A 21,321-nucleotide genomic window follows, 5' to 3' on the forward strand; every position below is an offset into this window, starting at 1 on the left:
GTGTCGCTCTGTCTCCAGAGTGTGTGTGTCGCTCTGTCTCCAGAGTGTGTGTGTCGCTCTGTCTCCAGAGTGTGTGTGTCGCTCTGTCTCCAGAGTGTGTGTGTCGCTCTGTCTCCAGAGTGTGTGTGTCGCTCTGTCTCCAGAGTGTGTGTGTCGCTCTGTCTCCAGAGTGTGTGTGTCGCTCTGTCTCCAGAGTGTGTGTGTCGCTCTGTCTCCAGAGTGTGTGTGTCGCTCTGTCTCCAGAGTGTGTGTGTCGCTCTGTCTCCAGAGTGTGTGTGTCGCTCTGTCTCCAGAGTGTGTGTGTCGCTCTGTCTCCAGAGTGTGTGTGTCGCTCTGTCTCCAGAGTGTGTGTGTCGCTCTGTCTCTTTAGTCTGTAAGCAGGAAGTTACAAAGGGACGTAGACAGATTAAGTGAGTTGGGGAAACCTGTGGCAGATGGAATTCAATGTGGGGAAGTGTGAGGTCATCCACTTTGAATGCAAGAAAGACATATCGAAATATTTTCTTAATGATGAGAGACTGGGAACTGTGGAGGAGCAAACAGATTTAGGTGTCCATGTACACACATCACTAAAAGCTAGTGCACAGGCACAAAAAGCAATCGAAAAGGCTAATTGAATAAAAACAGAGAATGCTGGACTCAGCAGGTCAGGCAGCATCTGTGGAGAGAGAAATGAAGTTAACATTTCAGGCTGATGACCTTTTATCATAACTATGGAGTGTTGGACTTTTTTTCAAGGGGGCTGGAATGCAAAGGGGAAGATGTGATGCATTGGTTGCACAGAGCCTTGGTCAGACTCCACCTGGAGTACTGTGTTCAGTTTTGGGCTCCGCACCTCAGGCAAGATACATTGGTCTTGGAGGGGGTGCAGTGCAGATTCACCAGAATGATAGCTGGGCTTAAAAGGTTAAATTATGAGGAGAGGTTGCATAAACTTGGGTTGTATTCCCTTGAGTTTAGAAGATTGAGGGGTTCGATAGGGTAGATACTGAGAAACTATTTCTTCTTGAGGGAATCCAGATAAGGGGGCATAACCTTAAAATTAGAGCCAGGCCGTTCAGGGGTGAAATCAGGAAGCACTTTTTCACACAAAGGGGAGTGGAAATCTGGAACTCTCTCCTCCAAAAGCTGTAGACGCTAAGGGTCAATTGAAATTTTAAAGACTGAGATGGTTAGATTTTTGTTGGGTAAAGGGTATCAAGGGATATGGAGCAAAAACAGCTAAATGGAGTTGAAGTACAGATCGACCATGATCTGATTGAACAGCGGAACAGGCTCAAGGGGCTAAGTGGCCTCCTCCTATTCCTATGTGTGTGTGTGTCTCTTTAGTCTGTATTGCTGGCAGTTGAGTTATATGGACACTTCTTTGGTTAGGTTGCAATCAACTTTGAAGTTTGTATACCTCTTCAGTCCAAATATAGAAAGAATGAATGATCTTGCATTTATATAGTGCCTTTCAGGATGTCCCAAAGTATTTCACAGTCAAAATTAATTACTTTTGGAGTGTAGTCACAGCAGACAATTTGTGCACAGCAAGGTCCCATAAACAGCAAATGAGATAATCCCTCCCGATTAATGTATCAGCTTCACTAGAATGCCAGCTGACGTAGATTAGTTCTCTCTGACCATCATTCTTCCCTTAGCAAATATCATCAAAAAAACGGATTTTGACCATTGATCTCATTGTGGGACATTACTGGCGCAAGTTGGTTGCCACGATTGCTTACGTAACAACTGTCTCTACACTCCAAGAAGTAATTCATTGTGTAGAGCACTTCATGATATTTTGATGACATGAGAAGCTTTCATCACTGGAAGGAATTATCCTTGTTTTCTTTATGCTAGATTACTAGGAAACAGGAAAGTACCCACCGATAGAACTGCATAGATAAAATTACAGAACAATTAGCTCCCGGCAAGGCTCGGTGGATAAATGCAGCCCCTGGTGTGGTGCTGAGCCACACAGAGCAGGAAGAGCCCAGGTTCCATCCTGGTCTGTGCTGGTTACCTGATCTCAGCTGGGCTGTTAGTAATAGGCCTACAATTGCCCTAATTCACCCCTGGACTGCAAGAGGAATAATCAGAGACAGGTTCCAATGACACCTGTGTGAAAGTTGTGTGTGTTGATGCTGGGTGAGGACACGATTGGCATCAAATAGTTGACTAGCTATTAGCATTTATCATCTAGGCTCAGTATGAAGAAAGGACATTTGGGGGAATTACGGGTATAAAGGAGGAGAGAAAGTAGTTGGGGATGGGTTGGAGCTGGTCAGTCACAGATATTCTGGGATTGGGTTCATGTCCCCTAGGGTAACAAACAAAAGAACACCAGATGAACAACTAAAAAGGATAAATCCGGACTCCCTCAGTTACCCCTTTTTTTTTGCTTTGGCTGCACACAGACTGTCTAGTGAATAGCCCAATCCAATAGCAGTGATGGGAGCCTTGCACTGTCACCCTCGCAGAATTGTGAGGGACGGGTGGAGTGTGGGCAGAGAGAGGAGAAAGGCGATTTAGTTCCTCGAACAGCCGAATGCAAAAGCTCTTCAAATGTAAACCTGCTGTTCACCAATAGAACGTGAACTTTGTGACACGGTTAAATCTGTAACATTAGGAAATGCAAATCAGTAGTTACCATTCCACACGTCTCTGTACAACCAAAGCCTCTTGCACTGCAAACTGCCACATCCCCTCACCCAAAATCCATGAGTAACTGGCAGACATAGAAATTTAGACAAATGTAAATATATTTTCGTAAACAGCAGGTTCTTGTTTCAACGTCCGATTGTAAACCTCGCCCATCCAATCCTGACATATTCCAGCGCTAGTATGACTATTGACCAGAATTCCATTCCTTGGTGCCAATTATTTTTTACCCCCTATCCTGAAGGTGCTGACTCTCACTGGGGTACAGTTCCTGAAGGCGCTGACTCTCACTGGGGTACAGTTCCTGAAGGCGCTGACTCTCACTGGGGTACAGTTCCTGAAGGTGCTGGCTCTCCCTGGGGTACAGTTCCTGAAGGTGCTGACTCTCCCTGGGGTACAGTTCCTGAAGGCGCTGACTCTCCCTGGGGTACAGTTCCTGAAGGTGCTGACTCTCCCTGGGGTACAGTTCCTGAAGGTGCTGACTCTCCCTGGGGTACAGTTCCTGAAGGTGCTGACTTTCACTGGGGTACAGTTCCTGAAGATGCTGACTCTCCCTGGGGTACAGTTCCTGAAGGCGCTGACTTTCACTGGGGTACATTTCCTGAAGGTGCTGACTCTCCCTAGGGTACAGTTCCTGAAGGTGCTGACTGTCACTGGGGTACGGTCCCTGAAGGTGCTGACTTTTTTTTTATTCGTTCATGGGATGTGGGCGTCGCTGGCGAGGCCGGCATTTATTGCCCATGAGAAGGTGGTGGTGAGCTGCCTTCTTGAACCGCTGCAGTCCATCTGGTGAAGGTTCTCCCACAGTGCTGTTAGTAAGGGAGTTCAGGATTTTGACCCAGCGACGATGAAGGAATGGCAATATATTTCCAAGTCGGGATGGTGTGTGACTTGGAGGGGAACGTGCAGGTGGTGTTATTCCCATGTACCTGCTGCCCTTGTCCTTCTAGGTGGTAGAGGTCGCGCGTTTGGGAGGTGTACTGTCGAAGAAGCCTTGACGAGTTGCTGCAGTGCATCCTGTGGATGGTACACACTGCAGCCACTGTGCGCCGGTGGTGAAGGGAGTGAATGTTTAGGGTGGTGGATGGGGTGCCAATCAAGCGGGCTGCTTTGTCCTGGATAGTGTCGAGCTTCATGAGTGTTGTTGGAGCTGCACTCATCCAGGCAAGTGGAGAGTATTCCATCACACTCCTGACTTGTGCCTTGTAGATGGTGGAAAGACTTTGGGGAGTCAGGAGGTGAGTCACTCGCCACAGAATACCCAGCCTCTGACCTGCTCTTGTAGCCATGTTATTTATATGGCTGGTCCAGTTAAGTTTCTGGTTAATGGTGACCCCCAGGATGTTGATGGTGGGGGATTCGGCGATGGTGATGCCGTTGAATGTCAAGGGGAGGTGGTTAGATTCTATCTTGTTGGAGATGGTCATTGCCTGGCACTTGTCTGGCGCGAATGTTACTTGCCACTTATCTGCCGAAGCCTGGATGTTGTCCAGGTCTTGCTGCATGCGGGCCTGGACTGCTTCATTATTTGAGGGGTTGCGAATGGAACTGAACACTGTGCAATCATCAGCGAACGTCCCCATTTCTGACCTTATGATGGAGGGAAGGTCATTGATGAAGCAGCTGAATATGGTTGGGCCTAGGACACTGCCCTGAGGAACTCCTGCAGCAATGTCCTGGGGCTGAGATGATTGGCCTCCAACAACCACTACTGGTGCTGACTCTCCCTGGGGTACGGTCCCTGAAGGTGCTGACTCTCCCTGGGGTACGGTCCCTGAAGGTGCTGACTCTCCCTGGGGTACAGTCCCTGAAGGTGCTGACTCTCCCTGGGGTACAGTTCCTGAAGGTGCTCACTCTCCCTGGGGTACAGTCCCTGAAGGTGCTGACTCTCCCTGGGGTACAGTCCCTGAAGGTGCTGACTCTCCCTGGGGTACAGTCCCTGAAGGTGCTGACTCTCCCTGGGGTACAGTTCCTGAAGGTGCTGACTCTCCCTGGGGTACAGTTCCTGAAGGTGCTGACTCTCCCTGGGGTACAGTCCCTGAAGGTGCTGACTCTCCCTGGGGTACAGTCCCTGAAGGTGCTGACTCTCCCTGGGGTACAGTTCCTGAAGGTGCTGACTCTCCCTGGGGTACAGTTCCTGAAGGTGCTGACTCTCCCTGGGGTACAGTTCCTGAAGGTGCTGACTCTCCCTGGGGTACAGTTCCTGAAGGTGCTGACTCTCCCTGGGGTACAGTTCCTGAAGGTGCTGACTCTCCCTGGGGTACAGTTCCTGAAGGTGCTGACTCTCCCTGGGGTACAGTCCCTGAAGGTGCTGACTCTCCCTGGGGTACAGTTCCTGAAGGTGCTGACTCTCACTGCCTTATGCTTCCACACTCACCAGTTGTCGTCTATTACCGTATCCATTTGTGGCTCTGGATAATGAGTGTCAGCAGTAAATTTTACCGTGGTGTGGGTTGGGTGGGGGGAGACTGGTGTGAGTGGGGTACCTGATCCTGTCCACACCTGATCTCCGCACTTGTCAGCCATGGTTGTTGTTTAGCTGTTTCACAATCAGGTGTTGGAACCCGAGCTGATTGTCACAGAACCCCCACCCTGCCCCGGACCTCTGAAACCCAGGGTCGCTGAGCCCTGTTGTTGCACCTCTCCCACTGTCTCAGCTGGGATCAGCTGATTCAATGCAGACCAGTAGTTGCACGTGGGAGATTCCTGGTCTGTGCATTTACTGACTGCACTTGTCTTTGTCGTCTTTGTCTTCTAACCGTCGGAGGAGCCAGCAGCAACATTGCTGACTCCACCTGAGTTTTAATCAGTTCTGTTCATATTTATCGGCAGCGCTCAGTGCACATTGCTGTGAGCAAGCATCGAATGAGGCTGGCTGCTTCCCCATTGCAAGATTGGAGGGAGAGTCCTGGCCTGGTTTTGCTGTGAAGGCTGTCGTGATACATTTGGTATTGTCATGGGCAATCACAACTGTTTTATTTACGATGTGGAGACTGCCTGTTCAAGATTGAGACCGGTCTGGTGTTGGACAGCAGAGCCCTTGCAGCACACTGCTTGCAACCGGTGATGGTTGCAGCATGTCAGTTAATCCCTGAAAGATCATTTCAGTTCCCACTGCGTGCTAAGTGTGCATGTAGAAGCCATTAGCTGCTGTATAGCAAGTTAATTAAAGAGGAAGTGCATTCTGCTGAATGACTCTGTGATCCTGAAATGCTCCGATGGGAGCTATCCACATTTACTTGTGTTTCTCAGTCCCTTCTTGTAAGTGTGCTTTAGGACGGCTGGTTAGAGACATTGTGCATGCAGACATTCTGTCACTGCCTTGCTACAACATCCAGCGATAGGGGGCTGTGGGGAGCATGCCTCATTCCCACCTCTTGGTGCATTTATCACAGTGATGGCATTGGTAGCCATTCTGAATCTAGCCCCTGCACTGGAGGGTGGATGGAGCGTGATGGAGACCCAGCAGAAGAGAATGTGTTTCCCCAGTGCCTTCAGTGACTATGTTGATTTTAGGCTGCTGTGCTGCTAGCACCTAACTGTTTCTGGCCACTAGCCATGGAGTGCTGAGTCCACCTGTCAAGGACAGCCCTGAATTTTCCTGGATGAAGTTCCACCAGTAAGTATTGGTCACTTTTAAACAACTGTAGTTTGTTGCTGGTGCTCTGGAATTTACTTTACAATATAAACAGAGTCACCACCACAGTACCAGGAGCCAACAGGATTCCACTTGCTGGCTCTAATATAACCATGTCAGTGTTGTCATTTGTATGTATTTCGGACATACCTTAGGAAAAATTGCACTGAAGCCAACATATTCTTAGTCTGACACTCATCATTCAGCCCCACAAGTTGTTTCCAGCATTACCACCCCCAGTGACAGACCTCTACCCACCAGTATTGTACCCCAGTGTTGTACAAGGACAGACCTGTACCCACCAGTACATTACCCTATGGTTGCACAGCTCAAAAGCTCTCTGGGCACAATCGAGGTTTGTAGGATAGAACCTAAAATTATCTTACTGAGTGGGCACAGTGTGAGAATTTCCCCCACTTACTGTTACACAGTACTGAAATCCCAGGGACAGAACTGGCCAGTCTGCCCTCTGCTCCCTCTCACCTTCCCCAGTGATGGGGCGGGGGGCGGGGGGGGCGTGAGGCTGAGTGACGATGAGAAAGTCTGAAATGCTAGAGAATCATGAGAAGGGAGATAACAAAGGCAAGAGATGAGGAACAGGAGTAAAAGTTTAAGGAATGTGAATGTTTTTTTGTGTGTATTTGTCTCCCTAAACGTGCTGTATGCCTTTTGATCTGTACAATTTAAGCATTGTACTTATTTTCAAAACCACATGTCTTCTTGACATTGAAAAGATGGACAAGCCCCTGGCTGGACTGCTGTTTTTAGTGTGAGTGGGTGGGTGTAATGGTATTCCTGCCCGCCTGTGGTCATGCCCAGTTTTTTTTATTGGCACTTGTTATTGGGATGGGCACAGTAGGCCCACTAACGGATAATTGCTGTGTTTTTACCGAAGGTGGCACAGTAGTGGGCAGGAGTGACTGGGTTAACATCCGAGCCATTTTCCAATTCCAAGCAGGGAGGAGAGCAACTTAAGTTCCTGTTAACTTTAAGGATGTTTAGAAGTTGCCATGGAAACCTCTCGCCAAGTTTGAGTCTCCAAACTAAACAATTCAGGTCTCCATAAGTAGAGTTTTAATTTGCCTTTTATACAATGCGCACCTTCTCCCCATAGCGATATAACCCACTTTAAGTTATGTCCAAGCTCTTTGGGCTTAACAAGAGCCGAGGCTTCGGGATCCCCAGGTGTGAACAACGCTATTTCTGGAATTTAATTTGTTAAAACTGTGCACAGCTCTGGAAAACCTCCTGCTGTCTGTCCAGTGAGGAACACCCTACTCTGGGCCTTGGCATGTCAGGTCACCTGGTGCCGAGTGGAAAGAACCTCAGCCCCCAGGGCAGGTCTGCCCTTCCAGGCCCCATCCGTGAGGTAGGCTAGATGGTCGATCACCAATAGCTGTGTTGAGTATTGTGGGCCTGCTTGGCTCAGGTATCCGATTGCTGAGCCTGCCACACTTGGTTCCAATCTCCCATCACCAGGCATGTGTCATCGTGGAGCCAGCTTGACCCCAGAGAGACCCAGATTAAGCTGAAAGAATGGGATAACTGCTGGACTGGGGCTGCTTGTTTTTAGATTTCAGGATGTGGTTCATGTCTAGTCCTGTGACTGCTCCAGACCTCATGGGGAGTTGTCCGTTTTTCCTCCTGCTTCTCCACCCCTCTCCCCACACATACATGTGTTGCATGTAAAAAGATACAGTGCAGTTTTCATGATCCACTCAAGTGAATACATGTACATTTTCTAAATGTCAGCAGTTCAAACGATGGAGAGGAAGCTGAGAATGGGAGTGAAGAGCGAGTAGTTGAAATTAATAGAGGGTTTGTTTTAAGTTTAATTTCCCCCTCAGTATCCCTACCAGTGACATAGGCCCAGTTCACTTCCTGATCATATCTAAATACAACATATCAGAGTACAATAATATCCTGCTGTTGTCGCCCATCTGCTTACTTGGACCAACATGAAAAGGAGCCACTTTGTTTACATTATATCGTTGCTGTTAATACACTGTACTTCGCTGAGGGAACAGTTCCAGAATCTCAGCAAGTCTCCTGTGTGCAGGACCCTGTACTGCTGTGGTGATGTGCTGGCACTCACGCCCATTAGTTGGTTTAAGTTGGTTAGCCTGTTAAACATGTTTAAGAATGCTGGCTTTCACTGCACAATGACCCTTGTTCTCGGCTAATTGCACCAACTGATTTAGGAAATCTGTACCAATGGTCATTAGCAGTTTGCCTTGTGCACTCAGCGGCTTCAGAGGATTAGCAGCTGCAGGCATATTGGGCAACCCCTTCAGTGCTGTCATCCCTTGTACTTCAGTAGTGACGTGAAGTGATTCATACACTCTGGCTTTCAATTGTGGCCTTGTATCTGTCCGCTTTTGGCTATAAAATAAAGGACAGAACATTTTCACCTTTGCAAAAGTGTATTCCAGGTGGAGAGATGTTCCCTGCTTCTGTCCAGTTTTTCAGATGTTTAATAATATGCAGAGTTAAGAGATGCATGGATTCGCAGTGTACTGCATGCTGTGGGGGATGCTGGTTAATTTTGCTGTGCAGTGAGCTCCCTGGTTTATTTAAGTGAGGGGCTGGGCGGAGACGGGGTGAATGTGTGCATGTAGCTCCAGCTCTACATGGAGTGTGTCCAGGAGTTTGGATCTAGAATAAAATATACAGTGCTGTTTCACATGGCACTGTACAGTAAGATACAGTCATGTAACGGACGTGTTCATATTGCGCAGTGCTGCTGCTTTATATGGTTACATCAAACATTCAACCCAGATGGTCAACCTGAAGTATGCTGCATTTCTGAGGATCCCCTCTGCAGCTTTGAAGAAGTGACCCAGTTGTGAAAACCTGAAATTTCAATGCTCCTCCCTGTTAGGTGGCACTTGCATACAGTTCCCAGAATATAGAACACCTGTGGAAACGGCAAAACAGGGCTGACTAGGCTTTTTGTCTTTGTGGGCTGATTTGCATATAGCTCAAGCTGCTGTTACTAACACAAAAGCAAGATTTTGCGGATGCTGGAAATCTGAAATAAAAACAGAAAATGCCGGAAATACTCAGCAAGTCAGGCAGCATCTATGGAGAAAGAAACAGAGTTAATGTTTCAGGTCGATGACTCTTCATTAGAACTGGAAGAAATTGAAGCGGAGGAAAGAACAAAAGGGAAAGCCTCTGATAGGGTGGAGGGCAAGAGTGATTAATTGACAAAAGGGATGATGGCGCAAGGCAAGGAGGGTGGTAATGGGACAGGTAAAGAAATAAAAGATGGGTCAGCATGTGCTGTCAGTGGTTCTGATGTTGCCATGTACAGCTCCTCTAGACCCATCTATGGACGCCCTGGTAGCCGTGTTCTCCCTGTCATAGAGTGCACCATACCAAAATTCTTGCACATTAGTGCCTTGGGCTTAGATGAAGGGACCAAGTGTAATGTATCCAAGTTTGCTGACAATACAAAGCTAGGTGGGAACGTAAGCTGTGAGGAGGATATAGACAGGTTAATGGGTTGGTGGAGTGGGTGGAAAAGTGGAAAATGGAGTTCAACCCGGAGAAGTGTGAGGTAATGCACTTAGGGAGGGCAAACAATAAAAGGGAATACGCAGTAAACGGGAATATATTGAGAGAGGTAGAGGAAGTGAGAGACCTTGGAGTGCATATGCACAGGCCCCTGAAGGTGGCAGTACATGTAGATAAGGTTGTGAAGAAGGCATACAGAATGCTCTCCGTTATTAGCCGAGGTATAGAATACAAATGATGTGGAGATGCCGGTGATGGACTGGGGTGTACAAATGTAATGAATCTTACAACACCAGGTTATAGTCCAACAGTTTTATTTGAAAATCAAACTGTTAGACTATAACCTGGTGTTGTAAGATTCCTTACATAAATAGAATACAAAAGCAGGGATGTAATGATGGAACTGTATAAAACGCTGGTAAGGCCACAGCTGGAGTATTGTGCGCAGTTCTGGTCGCCACATTACAGGAAGGACGTAATTGCCCTGGAGAGAGTGCGGAGAAGATTTACAAGAATGTTGCCAGGGCTTGAAAATTGCAGCTACGAGGAGAGATTGGATAGGTTGGGGTTGTTTTCCTTGGAGCAGAGGAGGCTGAGGGGAGACTTGATTGAGGTGTACAAAATTATGAGGGGCTCAGATAGAGTAGACAGGAAGTACCTGTTTCCCCTAGCGGAGAGTTCAAGAACTAGAGGACATAGATTTAAGCTGATTGGCGGAAGGATTAGAGGGGACATGAGGAAAAACTTTTTTACCCAGAGGGTGGTGAGTGTATGGAATTCACTGCCCGAATTGGTGGTAGAGGCAGGGACCCTCAACTCTTTTAAAAAGTACCTGGACCTGCACCTAAAGTGCTGTAAGCTGCAGGGCCATTGACCGGGTGCTGGAAGGTGGGATTAGAATGGGCACCTGGTTGTTCTTCGAGCCGGCGCGGACACGATGGGTCGAATGGCCCCCTCCTGTGGCTGTATCTTTTCTCTGGTTCTATGATTAAGTGAGTGGGCAAGAAGGTGGCAGATGGAGTATAATATGTTAAATTATCCACTTTGGTAGGAAGAATAGAAAAGCAGAATATTTTTTAAAAGATGAGACTCTTAAGAAATGTTGGTATTCAGAGGGATTTGGGTGTCTTTGTACACGAATCACAAAGTTAAAATGCAGGTACAGCAAGTAATTAGGAAGGCAAATTATATGTTAGCCTTTATTGCAAGAGGGTGCTGGAGTATAAGAGTAATAAGGAGCTCTTGCTGCAATTATAAAGGGCTCTGGTGAGACCACACCTGGAGTACTGTGTACAGTTTTGGTCTACCTTACCTAGGGAAGGATAAACTTGCCTTGGAGGGGGTGCAACAAAGGTTCACTAGATTGATTCCTGGGATGAGAGGAGAGGTTGAGTAGAATGGGCCCATGCTCTGGAGTTTAGAAGAATGAGAGGTGAACTCGTTGAAACGTATAAAACTCTTAGAGGGCTGAGAGGCTGTTTCCCCTGGCTGGAGAGTCTAGAACTAGGGGGCATAGTCTCAGGATAAGGAGTCGGCCATTTAGGACTGAGAGGAGGAAAAATTTCTTCACTCAGAGGGTCGTGAATCTTTGGAATTCTCTACCCCAGGGGGCTGTGGATGCTCAGTCGTTGAGTATATTCAAGATTGATAGCGATAGATTTTTGGACTCTAGGGGAATCAAGGGATATGGGGATCGGGCGGGAAAGTGGAGTTGAGGTCAAAGATCAGCCATGATCTTATTGAATGGCAGAGCAGGCTCGAGGGGCCGAATGGCCTGCTCCTGCTCCTATTTCTTATGTTCTTATTAGTGTCAGCATAATTGCCTACACCTATGAAAGGGGGCAGGTAAATTGTAAATAATGGGAGGAAAACACAGGAACAATAGTGTGTGCGAGCAAGGAGACAAAGTAAGTCTAAAGAAATAAATGTGAATGGGAAACACTGAGTAAAAATGAAAAGAGAACAAACAAAAACTGAAAATAAAATAAAGGTACTGAGGGGATAAAAAGCTGCTGCTTAAATACTTGGCAGTGGTAAGTGACAGCATTTGGCTGATAATTATAATTTCATTGCATGTCAGCTTGCCTTTTGTAATCTGCTAATGATCACCGACCCCAGTACTGATGCTCTGAGTTTACTGCAGGCAGCTCTGTCCTTTGTAGCTTTGAACATGGACAAAGCTTCCAGTGTAGTGGGAGTCCAACCTGGAGCAGACTCTCTGATATTGTTATGATAAGCAAAGATCAAGCACTGATTTGAGGACCAGGAGTGTTTATGCAGAGTAAGCGGATGTACTTTTTTTTTTACACTGCAGCCCCAAAGCCCATACGCATTAACACTGTGCGTGCTGAATTCTGTTTGCAACCTTCAAAATGTGTGCCAACAAGGGGAGAACAAAATTAACAGTTCCATAAAATGTGAGGTTATTGCAGACCAATGTGGAGCTTTCAGTATTCATTAACTGAGAAGTTATTGCCTGATTCCCAGTTTATTGTGCAATGCGCTCTGGTGGCTTCGTAACCTCAGGAGATCAGATTTAGACGATGGTGTGATTTGCCTGAGACCTTTGGGTGCCTTGCTTGGCTGGGATTGCCACCACAGAGTGCTCACATCTGCACAGGCTCTGTGGAACTGTTTTAATGTGTTGAGAATTATCCTTGTTGCTTTGAAGGGGTCATTCCTGTGGGCTTGAAGCAATACTTGTACGGGACCTGAAGTGAGGCGGGGTGGGGGAGAGGCTGCAGGTTTAGCTAGCACAAGATGTGTGAAGACCATGGTGTGGGAGGAAATGCGGGACAGGGTTTGGCAGGAGGTGGGGGTGTATGGTGCAGGGTTTGGCACTAGGGCCTTTGTGGGACAGGGTTTGACACTAGGTGAACATTAGAAATAGGAGCAGGAGCAGGAGCAGGCCATATGGCCCCTCGAGCCTGCTCCGCCATTCAATAAGATCATGGCTGATCTTCGACCTCAACTCCACTTTCCCACCTATCCCCATATCCCTTGATTCCCTTAGTGTCCAAAAATCTTATTGATTTCCGTTTTTGAATATATTCAATGACTGAGCATCCACCTGATACGGGGTTTGGCACTAACTGGGGACCACAAATTTTAAATTCTCAACCTTGTGTTTAAGTCTCTCCATGGCTTCACTGCTCCCTATCTCTGCAACCTCTTCCAGTGCTACAGTCTTCACCCTTAAAGTCTTTGTTCCTCTGACTCTGAACTCTTGTGCAACCTCTCCCATCAAGTCACCATTGGTGGCCATGCCTTCAGCTGCCCAGGCCCCACCCTCTGGAATTCTCTTTTTAAACCTTTTTACCTCCTCCTCCTCCTCCTTTAGGACCTTCCTTAAAACTCACCTCCTCGATCAAGCTTTTGGTTACCCTTCCTAATCACTCCTCCTTTGCTCCGTGTCCTTATTCATTTCCTTAAGCTGCTTCATTGGCTGTGAAGCATTCTGGTACACCCTGAGGACATGAAAGGAGCCATATAAATGCAAGTTCTTCCTTTCTCCCAGCCACCACCCTGTGTTACTGACTCTTTCACTACTAATGTTAATCCAGCTTCCTTACATTGTTGGGCTCAGTAACCTCCCAGCCAGGTCCTCTGATAATGTCATCAACAGCTGCTATTTAAGCAAAACTATTTTTAAAAATCTGCGAAATAATTGCTGTTGCACTGCTTATTAATAATTGGGATATTGAGACTCTCCTGCAGTCTTGAGAATTAGTGAATCTCCTGCCGTCTTGCTCATGTTTAGTTGTAGGATATGGTGTAAGTTCAGTGTGTGTTACCAGAGGTGGCATATGGACAGAGAGAGTAGAGAGACATGCTCAGAAACAGGAATTAAGTGTTGGTGTTTGGCTGAAATTTTTGAGGAATCAGTCAAAAAGATGTGACAATTTATTGTGCTAGACGCCTGATGTGTGCTATTCACAGGACTTTTAATTATACAAGTTTGTGGTGGGGTTTTGGGAAAATGTTATTTAAATATACGAGTGGACTTGCACGTAATGTGTAAATTGCTCTTTACTCATATACCCTGAGGATGAAACACTAGGTGGGGGCTCAAAGTACCATGTCTGTGTAAACATGCCATTGTGTAGGTCAGTGAGCCTAAGTGTGTCATTGCTGCAGGTAAAGGTGCTATCTGTACCTAATGGGTATTGAGTAAGCAAATGAAGTCAAAAGGTGGTAAATCAGGAGATCTGAACTACCAAAGGCAGATCTAGTAATATTGTATCTTTTGATTGAACTATAAAAGATCCCACTGACTTGAAGAGTGGTGGTTTCGTGGTACTGGATCAGTGAATGTAGTGCAGAGCCTTCCTGGTGTATCGTCCGGTGTTGGTTTACATTAGTGGGCAGGAGAGGTCGTTGCAGGTCTTTGGTTTTTCTCTTAGTGAGATACAAAGTACAGATAAGGCCATTCAACCCATCTTGCTCATCCTTTCCCAAGAATGTACAGTTTGGCCCTTAACACAGTATATCTCTGGCTCTTTAATAGCTCCATAATTTCTTTACCTCCATTGCCCTACTTGGAAGACCATTTGAGATATGAATGACTTAGTGTGAAGAAGTGCTTCCTGACTTAGAGGTTAGACATGGCTCAGTGGGTAGCACTCTCGCCTCTGAGTCAGAAGGTTGATGGTGCAAGGCCTACTCCAGAGATTTGAGCCTTTAGTCCAGGCTGACACTCTGGTGCAGTAATGAGGCAGCGCCGCACTGTCAGAGGTGCTGTCTTTCGGATGAGAAGTGGACGTAAAAGATTAAAGAAGAGCAGGGGAGTTCTCCCTGGTGTCCTGGTCAATATTTATCCTTCAACTAACCAACATCACTAAAACAGATTATCTGGTCATTATCACGTTGCTGTTTGTGGGACCTTGCTGAGTGCAAATTGGCTGCTGCGTTTCCTACATTACAACGGTACTACAACAGTGACTACACTTCAAAAGTACTTAATTGGCTGTAAAGCGCTTTGGGATGTTCTGAGGCCATGAAAGGTGCTACATAAATGCAAAAATTTCCAAAATGTAGCACTTTTCCCCCTTTCTTTTCCTTTCCCAGACAATTTTCTCTGTAATTGTATTGGAGCCCGTGCAAGCTGTACCACTGTCGGTGCCTGGTGTGTACCTATACCAGTGTTTGGCGTACCAGTGCAAGCTGTACCAATACTATTGCTGTGTGTACCTGTTCCAATGTTGGCTGTACCAATACCTAATATTGACCCCAAATGGTGTCAGGTAATCTAATCCTCATGCATTTTACACCTTGCCTACTGCACCTGTACATTTAGTGTATCAGATGTGAAAGGAATGGGGATTGTGTAATCCCATTCAGCTCAACTCCTTAACCCAGCTGGTTTTCCAAAACTGAGTCCAGTTTATCAATGGAGATTGGAAGACTGGTGCCAGATGACAGCATTCAGACTCGGAACACAAGGTGTGAATTTCCTAAAGCCAGCTCCTCCTTTGTTACCATAACTTCAGAAACCTCATTTATGTGCATAAGCAGAGTTTCCGCCAAACTTCAGTCGGTAGAGTGGGAGAACCCCTGAAGACAATTCCCCCCTCTCCCCCTGCCTCTCAAGAATTGGCATTGGTACGCCAGTTATTGATTTGGCACTTACCAATTACTTGGCACTTAGCTGCCACTTAACATCTAGCTGTCTCAACTCGGTGAATAGTGAGGTAATAGAGCCAGGTTTTAAGTGGTATTGCATGTGGGACTAAGGCTGAGCACAATAAACTGTTTTTAAACTCTGTAAAAATATAATTTTTGTTCTAACAAAAGCCATCAGTTTAGTACCGCTTTTGTACTATGTGTTAAAGATTTATTATATTGAGATTGCAGTCCCAAACCCTGGTCAAATTTTCTACAGCTTCTACTGCCTCATGCTGCAGAAATTGGTTGGAGGGTGGGGGGAGTTCTGCAGAAATTGACCACGACGTGATACATCCATGCATTTTATTGTAAACAAATTCTCTTTGTATACCGTGGAATTTGTAGTGGGCACGTTCAGTTTTGCTCTGTTTTTTGATGGCAAGTGTTGCCAGGCACTGACTGCTGCTCTCTGTAGTTGATTTCATGTTTACACACACAAGTTAATAGCTGTCACCTAATAACTGCAAGGCTTAGTCATCATCCATTTGATTAGCAGGATATAGCATTCCCTGTATACATCTAGAGTGCTGTCGGTAGAATACATTTGATTATGACTAGCTGGCAGCGAGGGATGATGCTGTTGTTCAGTCGCGTGTTCTTGATATCCTCAGCGATGAGAGTGAAGCCTCAGTGAATGCCACAGAATCTTAAACTCGCTGCAGATCTTCTGTGTAATAATATGCACTAACTAGGTTTTTAAACCTTTAGTGTGGCACAGATGAGTTCGCTGGGCCAGGAACCCAAATGGTCTGTGGGCCACTGACCAACTCACTTGCCCGTTGCCTTTTACAAGCAAAAGTGTGTCGGAAGCAAATCAGTCATCTTCATCCCCCCACACAACCCTGGTTATTATATTTGTCTATTTTCTCCACCCCTTTCCTGAAGGCACTGACTCGTGGACGATTCCGCAGTAGTCATCAGCCTTCTGGTACCTCGCGTGGCCATTCATGCGCTGTTGACGGGCTGTTCTACCAGGAAGGGAATTCCAGCCGGACCCATACCCTGTGTTCACCCGCTTCGTGCTGGCACAGATGGAATCTCAGACCTTCCTGGTCTGTATGTCTCAGTACAACAGGCCATGCTTTTACCCAGTAGGCCATAGAGGGATCTTTTGATTAGTTAGCAAAATAGCTGACAAAGCATAGAATCTTACAGCACAGAAGGAGGCCATTCGGCCCATTGTGCCTGTTCTGCCTTTTTCAAAGAGCTGTCCAATTTAGACCCACTCCCCAGCTTTTTCCCCATAACCCTGCAAATTAGCCCTCTTCAAATATTTGTCCGATTGCCTTTTGAAAGTTCCTGTGGAATCTGCTTCCACCACCCTTTCAGTCAGTGCGTTCCAGATCTTAACCCTCTGTTTAAAAAAAAATTCTCCTTATTTCCCCCTCTGGTTCTTTTGCCAATTATTTTAAATCTGTGACCTCTGGTTACCGACCCACTTGCCAGAGGAAACCGTTTCTCCCTATTTGCTCCATCAAAACCCCTCATAATTTTGAATACCTCTATTAGGTCTCTCCCTAACCTTCTCTGCTCTAAGGAGAACAATCTCAGCTTCTCCAATCTCTCCACACAACTAAAGCCCCTCATCCCTGATATTATCCTGGTAAACCTCCTCTGTACCCTCTTTCAAGGCATTGACATCCTTCCTAAAGTGCGGTGCCCAGAATTGGACACAATACTCCAGCTGAGGCCTAACCAGTGATTTTAAAGGTTTAGCTTAACGTCCTTGTTTTGGTAATCAATGCCCCTATTTATGCTTTCTTAACTGCCTTATCAACTTGCCCTGCCACCTTCAAAGATTTGTGAATATGCACCCCTGGGTCCCTCTGCTCTTGCACACCCCTCAAAATAGTACCATTTAGAATATACTGCCTCTCCCACAGAGCATCACTTCACACTTATTCACATTAAATTGCATCTGCCCTGTGTCTGCCCATTTCACCAGTCTGTCTGTGTCCTCCTGAAGTCTGCTACTATCCTCCTCACTATGTACTACATTACTAAGTTTTGTATCATCCGCAAACTTCGAAATTGTACTCCCTATACCCAAGTCCAGGTCAATTATATATAAGAAAAGCAATGGTCCTAATACTGACCCTGGGGGACCCCACTGCACACTTCTCTCCAGTCAGAAAAACATCAGTTCAACACTGCTGTCTGCCTCCTATCCCTTAGCCAATTACGTTACCCAAGTTACCACAGTCCCTTTAATCCCATGTGCTTCCATTTTCGGAATAAGTCTGTTATGTGGGACTTTATCAAATACCTGTTGAAAGTCCATATAAACATCTACTTCATCAACCCTCTCTATCATCAAAGAACCCAATCAGGTTAGCCAGGCACGATTTGCCTTTTGCAGATCCCTGCTGGCTGTCCTTTATTAACCCATGCTTAGAGTCATAGAGTTATACAGCACGGATAGAGGCCCTTCGGCCCATCGTGTCCGCGCCGGCCATCAAGCCCAGTCTAATCTAATCCCATATTCCAGCATTTGGTCCGTAGCCTTGTATGCTATGGCATTTCAAGTGCTCATCCAAATGCTTCTTGAATGTTGTGAGGGTTCCTGCCTCCACAACCCTCTCAGGCAGTGAGTTCCAGACTCCAACCACCCTCTGGGTGAAAAAGTTCTTTCTCAAATCCCCTCTAAACCTCCCGCCTTTTACCTTGAATCTATGCCCCCTTGTTATAGAACCCTCAACGAAGGGAAAAAGCTCCTTAGTATCCATCCTATCTATGCCCCTCATAATTTTGTACACCTCAATCATGTCCCCCCTCAGCCTCCTCTGCTCCAAGGAAAACAAACCCAATCTTCCCAGTCTCTCTTCATAGCTGAAGCGCTCCAGCCCTGGTAACATCCTGGTGAATCTCCTCTGCACCCTCTCCAAAGCGATCACATCCTTCCTGTAGTGCGGCGACCAGAACTGCACACAGTACTCCAGCTGTGGCCTAACCAGTGTTTTATACAGCTCCATCATAACCTCCTTGCTCTTATATTCTATGCCTCGGCTAATAAAGGCAAGTATCCCATATGCCTTCTTTACCACCTTATCTACCTGTTCCGCCGCCTTCAGGGATCTGTGAACTTGCACACCAAGATCCCTCTGACCCTCTGTCTTGCCTAGGCTCTTCCCATTCAATGTGTATTCCCTTGCCTTGTTAGTCCCTCCAAAGTGCATCACCTCGCACTTTTCCGGGTTAAATTCCATTTGCCACTGTTCCGCCCATCTGACCAACCCATCTATATCGTCCTGCAGACTGAGGCTATCCTCCTCGCTATTTACCACCCTACCAATTTTTGTATCATCAGCGAACTTACTGATCATACCTTTTACATTCATATCCAAGTCGTTAATGTAGACCACAAACAGTAAGGGACCCAGCACAGATCCCTGTGGTACCCCACTGGCCACAGGCTTCCAGTCACAAAAACAACCTTCGACCATCACCCTCTGCCTCCTGCCACTAAGCCAGTTTTGTATCCAAAGTGCCAAGGCACCCTGGACTCCATGGGCTCATACCTTCTTGACCAGTCTCCTGTGCGGGACTTTATCGAAGGCCTTACTGAAATCCATGTATACCACATCCACTGCGTTACCCTCATCCACACGCCGAGTCACCCCCTCAAAAAATGCAATCAAATTAGTCAGACATGATCTTCCCTTGACAAAGCCATGTTGACTATCCCTGATTAATCCTTGCTTCTCCAAGTGGAGACTAATTTTGTCCTTCAGAATTTTTTCCAATAATTTTCCTACCACTGATGTTAGGCTCACTGGCCTGTAGTTCCCCGGTTTTTCCCTACTCCCCTTCTTGAATAATGGTACTACATTAGCGGTTCTCCAGTCCTCTGGCACATCCCCTCTGGCCAGAGAGGTTCTGAATATATGTGTTAGAGCCCCCGCAATCTCCTCCTTTGCCTCACACAGTAGCTTCTCCAAGTGAGAATTAATTTTGTCCTTGACAATGGCCTGTAGTTTTGCCACCACTAATGTTAGATTGACTGGCCTGTAATTACCAGGTTTATCCCTCTCTCCTTTTTTGAATAGGGTTGTAACATTTGCAATCCTCCAATCCTCTGGCACCACTCCCATATCCAAGGAGGATTGAAAGATTGTAATCAGAGCTTCTGCTATCTCCACCTTTGCTTCCCTCAGCAACCTGGGATGCATCCCATCTGGACCGGGTGGCTTGTTAACTTTGAGTGATGCCAACCTATTTAGCACCTCCTTTCTATCTATTTTTATCCTATCCAATATCTCTATTCCTCCTCTACTGTGACATTAACTTCATCCTCTTCATTTGTGAAGACAGATGAAAAGTATTCATTCAGTTCCTCAGTCATGCCCTCTGCCTCCATAGGAAGATTTCCTTCTTTGTCCCTAATCATTCCTTTAACTATCATTTTTACTTTTTATATGTTTATAAGAGATTTCTGGGTTCCCTTTTATGTTACCCGCTAATCTTTTCTCTCATTCTCTCTTTGCCTGTCTTATATCCTTCTTCAATTTCCCCCTGCACACTCTATATTCTGCCTGGTTTTCTATTGTATTCTGTACCTGACACTTGTCATAAACCTCCTTTTTCTTTTTTATTTTAGCCGCTATTTCCTTTGTCGTCCAGGGTGCTCCAGCTTTGGATGCCTTATCTTTTCTCCTTAAGGGAATATGCCTGGTTTGTACCTGAACTATCTCCGCCTTGAAGGCCTGCCATTGCTCATTTATTTCTTGGCCAATTTTTGTTTCCAGTCCACCTGTGCTCAATCCCTTCTCAAATTACTGAACTTGGCTCTCTTCCAGTTGGGTACTTTCACCGTTGATTTTTCTTTGTCCCTTTCCGTAACTACTTTAAACCTAACTATATTATGATCACTATTACCCAGATGTTCTCCCACTGAAACACACTCTACTTGCCCTATTTCATTTCCCAGAACTAGATCCAGCACTGCTTCCTTCCTTGTTGGGCTAGAAACATACTGATTCAGAAAGTTCACCAATACACATTTTAGGAATTCTTCACCCTCCTTGCCCTTTACACTCTCTCCCCCCAGTCTAAATTAGAGTAATTGAAGTCCCCAACTATTACTGCGCTTATTATTTTTACATTTCTCTGAAATTAGCCTACAGATTTGCTCCTCGATCTCTTTCTCGCTATTTGGGGGTCTATAGTGCACACCCACCAATGCAACAGCACCTTTTCTGTTCCTTAACTCAAACCAAATAGATTCAGTCTTTGAACCATCCAGTATAACATCCCTCTGTAGAACTGTAATATTTTCCTTGATCAATAGTGCCACCCCTCCCCCCCCCTTTTTTCCTTCCCTATCCCTCCTGAATACACTGTAGCCAGGAATGTTTAGTTCCCATTCCTTCCCATGTTTTAATACAGGTCTCCTTTATAGCCACTATATCATAACCCCAAGTGGCAATTTATGCTTGCAGCTCATCAACCTTATTTGTAACACTCCTCGCATTAACACACATACATTCCAACACCATGCTAGTGTGCTTTGCTTTTTTTCCCTCCATCTAATTCCTGTTCTTTCTACACTATTCTTTATTCTGTTGCTGTTTGTCCCTCCTAGTTTTCTATGCACCTCATCTCTCCTCTCTGTTGCTACGTCCTGGTTTCCCATCCGCAGTCAAATTAGTTTAAACCCTTGTTTTAACCAATAAAATTTGGGGGGGGAAATTGTTTCTTCCTCGGGAAAGGTAAGGAAAAAGCACTCATTTTTACAAAAATAAACTGGAAGAGAAGTTAATTGGATGAAAGGTAAAATTAAAACATCAAAAATCAGAACAGGGAGGTAATCAGCAAGGCAAGAAAAGAAAAAATGAAGACAGAACAAGTGTTTTGCT

The 21,321-nt window shown here is 46.0% G+C and overlaps 1 protein-coding gene and 1 long non-coding RNA gene across 4 annotated transcripts in view; one reads left to right on the forward strand and one right to left on the reverse strand.

The window, feature by feature from the left end:
- The window catches only part of smg6 (SMG6 nonsense mediated mRNA decay factor), a 323,207-nt gene that overhangs the window by 68,539 nt on the left and 233,347 nt on the right, over positions 1 to 21,321 (forward strand). The gene's annotated exons all lie outside the window — the stretch shown is intronic.
- The window catches only part of LOC137345112 (uncharacterized), a 78,117-nt gene that overhangs the window by 31,876 nt on the left and 24,920 nt on the right, over positions 1 to 21,321 (reverse strand). Inside the window, exon 2 of one of the 2 annotated variants that reach the window (XR_010968551.1) lies at positions 13,162 to 13,269. The exons of the other annotated variant lie outside the window; for it this stretch is intronic. This is a non-coding gene — a long non-coding RNA (uncharacterized lncRNA). The remainder of the gene's footprint in view (positions 1 to 13,161; positions 13,270 to 21,321) is intronic. 2 annotated transcript variants of the gene reach the window in all.

This window comes from Heptranchias perlo, chromosome 28 (genome assembly GCF_035084215.1).
Source record: "Heptranchias perlo isolate sHepPer1 chromosome 28, sHepPer1.hap1, whole genome shotgun sequence".
Classification (NCBI taxonomy): Eukaryota; Metazoa; Chordata; class Chondrichthyes; order Hexanchiformes; family Hexanchidae; genus Heptranchias; species Heptranchias perlo.